At 54.5% G+C, this 8,191-nt stretch overlaps 1 long non-coding RNA gene across 1 annotated transcript; it reads right to left on the bottom strand.

Annotated features, from left to right (window-relative positions):
* Nucleotides 1–788: 788 nt before the first annotated feature.
* On the bottom strand, nt 789–3,087 carry LOC308657098. Its single transcript, XR_014023848.1, has 3 exons — nt 2,513–3,087; nt 2,203–2,335; nt 789–1,706 (listed from the first exon to the last, which is right to left on the bottom strand). It is a non-coding gene; the product is annotated as an uncharacterized lncRNA (long non-coding RNA).
* Between the last annotated feature and the right edge of the window lie 5,104 nt (nt 3,088–8,191).

Raw genomic sequence — 8,191 nt, 5'->3', positions numbered from 1 at the left:
CACGGCCCCACGTGGGATGGCAGGCGTCTGCACAGAACCCACCCAGCCTCCCACACACTCACCTCCTCCCCAGGTGACCGGTACCCACTCGTGCAGCGCAAGTGGCGCTGTGCAGGAGCTGTGCAGACAGTCATCATACTGTCGTGACGAGGAGTAATGACAAGGAAAAAGCACATTCAACACAGATGCGTTGTTTTCTCTAAATATTTTGAACCAGGGTCGTTTGCATCTGTGGATAGGGAGGGCCAACTGAAGTTAAAAATATGGAAGTCATTTATCAGGATGTTCTGCTAAGAGTGGGAAGTGCTCAGGAGAATTGGCTCCTGAGGGGGCTGGAGACCGTTTTGTTGTTATGTTTCTGCCTTGTGGTAATAAGCCTTTTACCCTACTTGACCAAAAAAATAACAACTTGATTTTTGCTTTGATAAAAATAAAAGTTACAAAATGTTTGCCTTGGTCTGGGGCTGTGGCTCAGTGGTAGCACATTGGCCTGGCATGTGTGAGGCACTGGGTTCGATTCTCAGCACCGCGTATAAATAAATAAAGGTCTATCAACAACTGAAAAAAAAAATAGAAAAATGTTTGCCTTGTGTTCAGATGTTCCCAGCTCTTGTTCAGCTCTTGCGGTGCTGACCCCTAATCCCGGCAACTCTGGAGGCTGAGGCAGGAGGATCACAAGTTCAGGATTAGCCTGTGCAATTTAGTGAGACCAGGTCTCAAAAAAAGGGCTGAGGATGTGACTCAGTGGTAGAACGCCCCTGGGTCCAATCCCTGGAACCAAAACAAAACAAAACAGCCGGGCACAGTGGCACACACCTGTAATCCCAGCAGCTCAGGAGGCTGAGGCAGGAGGACCGTGAGTTCAAAGCCAGCCTCAGCAACAGTGAGGCATTAAGCAACTCAGCGAGACCCTGTCTCTAAATAAAATACCAAAAAGGGCTGGGGATGGGGCTCAAGTACCCCCGAGTTCAATCCCTGGAACTGCCTGCCTGCCCCTCAACCCCACAAAACCAGGATATACATCAAGAACGACGCTAATGTGAATTGCAGGCTCTAGTTAATAATAACGTGTCAGTACTGGCTCACGATTTTAACAAGTGGGCCACATTGTTAACAAGACGCTAATTATGGAAGACAGTGTACCTGGGTGGGGGGTGGGGGACCCTGTGCTGTAAACCTGAGATGAATAAATAGATCTGTCAAGAGGTCAATACCTCAGTGGAAGTCAGTAAGGCGAGAACAAAGTACCAGGTACCGTCACGTCAGGGAACTTGGTAAGGGGACTCGGTGGGACCCCTACTCTGAGTCCTCCGGCAGTCGGGTCGAGGAGGAAGGGTGATGCGGAGCTCCTGGTCTCCAGGAAGGAAACAGACCTGTGCTTCAGGGGCACAGGCAGCTCCAAGAAGAAGCTGTCCTGGGGTTTCCTCCTCAGGGACACAGTGCGCTGGGTGGGGCTTGCCTGGGCCCGGCTGGGGTCCCGCGGTGGCCGTCGTCCTGTATCAGCCCCTGCGAAGGCTGCAGCGTAGCTACCCAGGCAGGCGGCAGGGCCGGAGGACTCGGGGAACCCTCCCAGAGCAGTGCCCCTCGGGCTGGACTTGGTTAATAGCTGTTTGTTCCTCAATTTCAAAGCCGAGGGGAGGCCGGGCCCAAATTGCTGTGTGTTCTTCTGATGATCCATGGACTGATGGGATTCCTTTGTTCCCTTCCTTAAGTTAGCAGAAGAAACCAGGATCTGGTACGTGTTAAAACTGAAGGGACTGGGGCTGGGGTTGTGGCTCGGGGGTGAGGCCCTGGGTTCGATTCTCGGCACCGAATATACGTAAATGAATAAAATGAAGGTCCCTCGACAACTAAAGGGGAAAAAATGAAGGGACGTTGAAGATGAGGGAGTTTCACTCTCTTACAGTCGAGGGGGCTCAGTAAATGCCAAGGGCTTGCTCACCAGCCCGCGGTGCCCCCCCCCCGGGTGCTGGGCTGCTCTTACCAGCTCAGTGATATGTGCCTGCCCCGCCTCTACCAGAGGTCACTGCTCAGGGTCGGCCAGATTCTAGAGCGTTCATCACTGGGCCCCGGAGGGGGAGAGCAGTGCGTGTGTCAGGAGGCAGGCTGGCTGCCGCTCCCCACCACCACCCACCTCCTGGGAAGGCACCTGCTGTCCGGGTTTGCAGGGTTTGTGCAGCCACGAGGAAAGCCCCATCTTACCTGATGCAGGTGACCTGGGAGCAGAGAAGCGCATGCAGGGGTGGAGGTCAGTGGTTAAAAGGACCCGGAATGGGGCTGGGGCTGTAGCTCAGGTGGAGCACTTGCCTCTCACTATGAGGCCCTGGGTTCGCTCCTCAGCACCACATAAAAATAAATAAAAATATTGTGTCCATCTACAGCTAGAAAAAGTTTAAAGGGAAAAAAAAGAGGACCAGGAAGTTCTGACCCCTGCCCCGCTCAACAGCCTCCATTCCCCTGCCGAAAAATCTTTAAAAATTCAGCCTAAAAGGACAGTCTTGTAATGGCCTACCTGCCGAGCTTCTCAGTGGCAGAGGGTGCCCCGAGCCCTTTCTGCAGATTCCGGGGTTAGGTCGTCCGTCCTGCACTCTGGGCCTGTCTGGCTGATGTTCTTTGTGTATTTATTTTGCCTCGTTGGGGAGAGCGCTCGCTGGGGACCCTTCTGGTTCCACACATTTCTTGGTCACCAGGGATGATAAAGAGGAAGCCATCGAAGCTGTTCTGAAGGCGGTGGGCCCTGCTCTGAGCATCGGTTCCCCGCTAGGGGCCTTTGTGGCCGTGGGATGACATCCTTAGTGGTGCTGGAGGGAACCCAGGCCGCAGGCCCAGGCAGGGGCTCTGCCTCTGAGCCGCCCCAATCGGGCAAACCCGGCTGTGCACCCCTTTCTGAGAGCGGCTCCAGAGCAAATGAACGCCTGCACCTTGTCATCCCCCCCCCCCAAGACGACTCGCTCACAAGTATCTCGCAGACTGGAGGTCTGGCTGGCTGCCGGGGAAGATGGACAGGGCCCTGCCCTTGCTCACGCCCCACCCCGCCTCCCAGCAGGCCACAGGACTGTCATGGCTGCACCCAGTGCTGGGGCCTGTCGCTGGAGCATCCGCGTCCTCTCAGGACACGCAGTAAGCGCACACACACACACACACACACACACACACACACACACACCCGGAGAAGCGCAAACCTCCTTTTGTAACTGCTAATCGCATGCTTTTATGAAATAATTCTGTTGTCAGAAGTGAGAAATGTGAATTGCATTTATATATATATATATATAAAAGATGGATTCAGTCATACTTTTTAGTTATGTATTTTATTTATTTTAAAAAATTGGCAGGGGGGAGTACCAGGGATTGAACTCAGGGGCACTCGACCACTGAGCCCCATCCCCAGCCCTGTTTTGTGCTTTATTTAGAGACAAGGTACTGTTGCTTATTACCTCGATTTTACTGAGGCTGGCTTTGAACTCATAATCCTCCTGCCTCAGCCTCCCGAGCTGCTGGGATTGCAGGCATGCACCACCACAACCGGCTTCAATCATCTTTTTTTTTTGAGTTCTAACATTTCAAATATCTTTAGACAGCAAAGGAAGATGTTTCATTGTATCTTGAAATAGAATATATTCTTTTAAAAAGAAAGAGGTAGACATTGTGTACATACGGAACTTCAAAAAATTATATGTGTATTTTAAATTTTTTAAAAGCATTTATTCTTTAGATGTAGCTAGACACAATACCTTTATTTAATTTATTTGTTTTTATGTGGTGCTGAGGATTGAACCCAACACCTCACACTATGCTAGGCGAGTGCTCTACCCCTGAGCTACAACCCCAGCCCCAAATAGAAATGTTTTTCAATAATCATTAAAAGAAAAGGAAAAAAACAGTAAATGACATAATACTCAATTATTAAGAAGAAACCGTCTAGCCTTTCTGACCCTAATCCGAGGAAGACTGTGTTTGGGGAATTTTGCAGCCTGGGAACCAGAAGGGTGGAGGGGCTCCTCACCCTGCCCTTGAGAGCCCCCCACCGTATTCCCTGGTGGATTCACTATGTTCTGGTGGCTTAAACAATTTGAAGACAATGTGGATTTTATGATGAGGTTTATATGCAATTGACCCTGCGCTCTTCCTTTTCTGACGCTCTGCGGCTGGTCTGTGCCCCCAGCCAGGCCTTGGAGGTTCCTGGAGACCCTGGAGAACCCGGGGCTGAGGGAGAGGCCAGTGTGCCCGGTCCAGCCAGGAACAGTTGGTTTGGGCCTCTGCCCCTATCAGAACGCGGTTGCTGGGGGTCGGAGAGGTGGGGCGAGGCCTCTGGGCAGCACAGCTGGGCAGTTTGGCTCAGGAAGGGATGGAGCCTCTCCAGGCTCTTTGTCTTGGGCAGTCACTTCTGCCTGTGTCCCTGTAGCCTTCAGGGTGGCCACTTGCCCTTGTCCTCCTCTTGGCGAGCACACTGCCCTGATCCTTCATGCCCTCCAACCACCCACCTTATGTTGCTTTAAACAAAATCCACTGCGTCGTAGAGGAGACTGGGACTGAACCATCAGGTCGGTCTGCAGTGGAGGAGGCCCGCGGAGGAGCCCGTCTGCCGTCCCAGCCCCTGATGTTGTTCCTTCACCGCCTTCGCGTTCCCCAAGCAGCTGCTGCGTGAGGCCTAGGCCAGGCTCTCTGTCGGCCAGGCCGGTGCTCCTGGTTGACAGAGTGCTCAGTGGGCATGGTCCCCTGCGATGAGGAGTGGACATGGGTGGGGTCCTTGTCCCCGGTTCCTGGCACACATCTCCTGCGACCCTCGGAATCTCCAGAGTGGTGGGGAATGTTTGCAGGCTAAGGAGGGGACTGGGCCCCTGGGAGGCTTCTCAGGTTGGGGGCTGGTCACCTGAAGACCTGGGCATGGCTGAGGGGGGGGCTTCCTCTCCACCACCCCCACCTCTGGGGAGAGGAGAAGGGCTGGACACTGAGTTGATCACCATGGTCGACGGCTTCGTCAATCACACCTGGGTCCTGAAACCACTGTAAACCCCTAAAGCTTCGGGTTGGAGCACACCGAGGTGTGGACCCAGAGAGGGCGGAGATGCTGTGTGACCCTGAGTTGCCTCTCTTCCATTTGACTGCTCCTGGGTTGTGCCCCTTATAATAAGACCGCTGACAGTAAGTACAGGGCTTTTCTGGGGCCTTTCAAACAAATCCCTGAACCTGGGGAGGGGGTTGTGGGAACCCCTGATTTATATTATACTGGTAAGAAGTATATGGGTGGACTGGGACTTGGGGCTGGCATCTGAAGTGGGAGGAATCTGGGGGGACTTGAACCTGTGGGGTCTGTGCTAACTCTGTGTAGTTAGATCAGAATTGAGCTGAATCGTTGGACACTCAGCTTGTGTCTGGAGAATCGGGGGATAGGTTCGTGAAAGGAAAAATAAAAGAAAGAAAGGAGGAACCAACTCCATACATTTGGCGTCAGATCACCTGGCAGTTACGTTGCGTGTCTTCTGTTTTATTAATTGATCATTTGTTTTCCACAAGTTGCATTAATGTGGATCCATCTGAAAAACAGTTTCTGCCCAGGCGCTGAGCGGTCCCAGACCCTGAGCTCCTACAGACGTGCCACAGGAGACCGGCTGCAGCACCTGCAGACCACCCTGCTCTTGGCGTGGCTGGAGGGGGAACCAAGGCTCAGGCCCCGTGAGGAGCTCACCCGGGACCAGGGAGGGGCGGGAGGCTGGGGTGAGAACCTGCATCACTGACGGCTAACCCTGTGTTCTTTGCACACACTGCTTCTCTGGATCAGAGGAAGGTCTGGCCGGTTGGGGAGAGAAAAATGTTGTAGCACTGCCTGTGCACACATTATAGACTGGTATTGTCAACCCCCAAAATGCCTTCTCCTGACCCCGGTCCCCCGACCCCGGTCCCCCTGACCCCAGAGAGGACAGCCGTCCCCAAAAGCTCCTCGGAGGTACTTGAACGGATGAGCTCACGTGCAGCCTTCCGGAGACCCACACACCCAGTGTGGTTGACAAGAACCAGACAAGAGGTCCCAACCCCAGGAGAGGGACACTCAAGTGACTCTGAGTATCAGGGGCCAGAAGAAGCCTCGGATCAGGCTGGCTGGGACAAAGAGCACAAGACTTGACCACCAGAGGTCCCAGTGGGCTCTTGGACGCCACCATAGGGGTCACAGGGATGGCCATGTCCAGGACCAGGTGGGATAGGCCATTCTTAATAGAGGCCAGAAACCGAGGCCAGAGCCGAGGGTCAGGGGCAGGGTGTGCCCGTCTCCATTCACAACACCGGAGGCTGCCCCAACGGCCCCGACTCCAGATCCCACCTGGGATAAGAGAGAAGAGGAGGGCGAGGGTGGGCAGGGTCCAAGCTGGCCAGAGTGTCTCATCGCAGAACAGAGTGGACTCTCCACCAGATGTCCACGGACCCGAGCCAGGGAGTCACGTCAGACTTCCAGTTACCAAATGGCTAATGGCTGAGCCCAAGTCTCAAGACCACCGTCAGTCAGGGTTCGCCAGAGACACGGAGCCTACAGGACAGATTTATCAAGAGACGTATTTTAAGCAGTTGGCTCCATCGTGGTCAGAGGGGCTGCCCCATCTAAAATTGCAGGGCAGACCTGCAGCCTGGGTCCAGGTGGGTTGCAGTGCAGCTCTTTGGCTTGGTTTTTAATTGTGGTTATTTTTATCCATTTGGGCAGCTGTAATAAAGCACCACAAACTATGTAGCTTATGAGCCACAGATTTTTTTTTTTTTTGGTACCAGGAATTGAACCCTAGGGCACTTAACCCCTGAGCCACATCTCCAGCCCTTTTTACATTTTATTTAAAGACAGTGTCTCACTGAGTTGCTTGGGGTCTTGCTAAGTTGCTGAAGCTGGCTTTGAGCTTGGGATCCTCTTGCCTCGGCCTCCCCAGGCAGCCTCCTCCTCCTGCCTACCCTTCCCCACTGAAGCTGTACTCAGTGCACATGAACTCCCTGTTCTCCTCCCCACAGCTGTGGTGACCACTGAGGCAGGATATCTTCCCTGGGGACCTCGGGTTTGGCTCTTAGGCCCCCAACTGACTGGACAAGGCCCACCAGGCTTGAGAGTAGCTTCCTCTCTTTCTGGCCAGTGGATTGTAAATGTGAACACCACCCACCAAATCCTCTCACGGCAACCTCGGCCACATTGACTAAATAACACATGCGATCCACCACTGAGGTGATGTTGCCACCGTACCCAACCAGACATCTAACCAGACTCCAAGGTAGAGGCCGCAGGACTCCAGTGTGAGGGGAGCCCTGCCTGCCTCCACTTCCTTTGGGCCTCGAGCCTGGGTCTTCTCCCCACAAGCAGGACAAGATCAGGCCCCCTGGAACGGCTGACCTGGGGCCGCTCCTTCTCCAGACTCTGGGCAGCGTCCCAGCCTCCTGCTCTGATCCTTCTCCTTTTGATAGGAGATGCTTCCACCCTCTTCCTCCTCCGCCTGCTAACAGGTTGTCTTCCACCTTCCCTCTGCCACCCCACGTCGTGCCTGCTGCTCCAAGGCTCCATCTCCATCTACCTCCTGGTTCCTGCTGCTGCCGCCGCCGTTCTCCTCTGACCCTTGGCAGGTGGGCAGCTTAATTCCCGTCATGACGTGGCCATGGCTCTCGTCAGGAGTGGTGGCCTCTAACCCCAACTGCAGAGGCTCCTTTGGTCCCTTCTTGTCTGAGACGCCTGCCTGGGACCATCCAGCTTCGCCCTCCTCATGAACCTCCTGCTCTGACCTCCCCTTCTCCCCATTCCCTCTCTCCCCTCTCCCTGTCCCTTTAGTGCAGAGGCCCTGGTTTTCCATCCTTGGTCCCCTAAGGCCTGCGGAAGTTCCTCTCTGTGTCCCGCCTGCGCACTGCTGGCTCCCAGGTGTGTCTCTCCAGCCCCCTGGTTCTCTGATCTTCTTGGATTCAGAACATAACTTCCTGCTGCCCGGTCCTGACGCTCTCCACCTGGATGAGGAGGGAGCTCTGGAGGAAGAGGCTCCCTGTTATTGCCCGCCAGTCTCCCGAGCTCCTGGACTCAGTGTGCAGCATGCCCTTGGCGGGAACCAGTGGCCCCTGTGCCTCCTCCCTGCCCAGCCAGTCCCCAGGTCTACGGAGCACATCCTGCTGGTGCTGCTCCCAGGCTGGGACCTTCGATGGCTCCCCGCTGCTGGAGGACCAAGACCAAACCCCTCAG

This window comes from Spermophilus citellus (genome assembly GCF_964194105.1).
Source record: "Spermophilus citellus genome assembly, chromosome: 9".
Taxonomy (NCBI): domain Eukaryota; kingdom Metazoa; phylum Chordata; class Mammalia; order Rodentia; family Sciuridae; genus Spermophilus; species Spermophilus citellus.
Note: the sequence above shows the minus strand (reverse complement) of the source record. Positions and strands in the feature narration are given on the sequence as shown.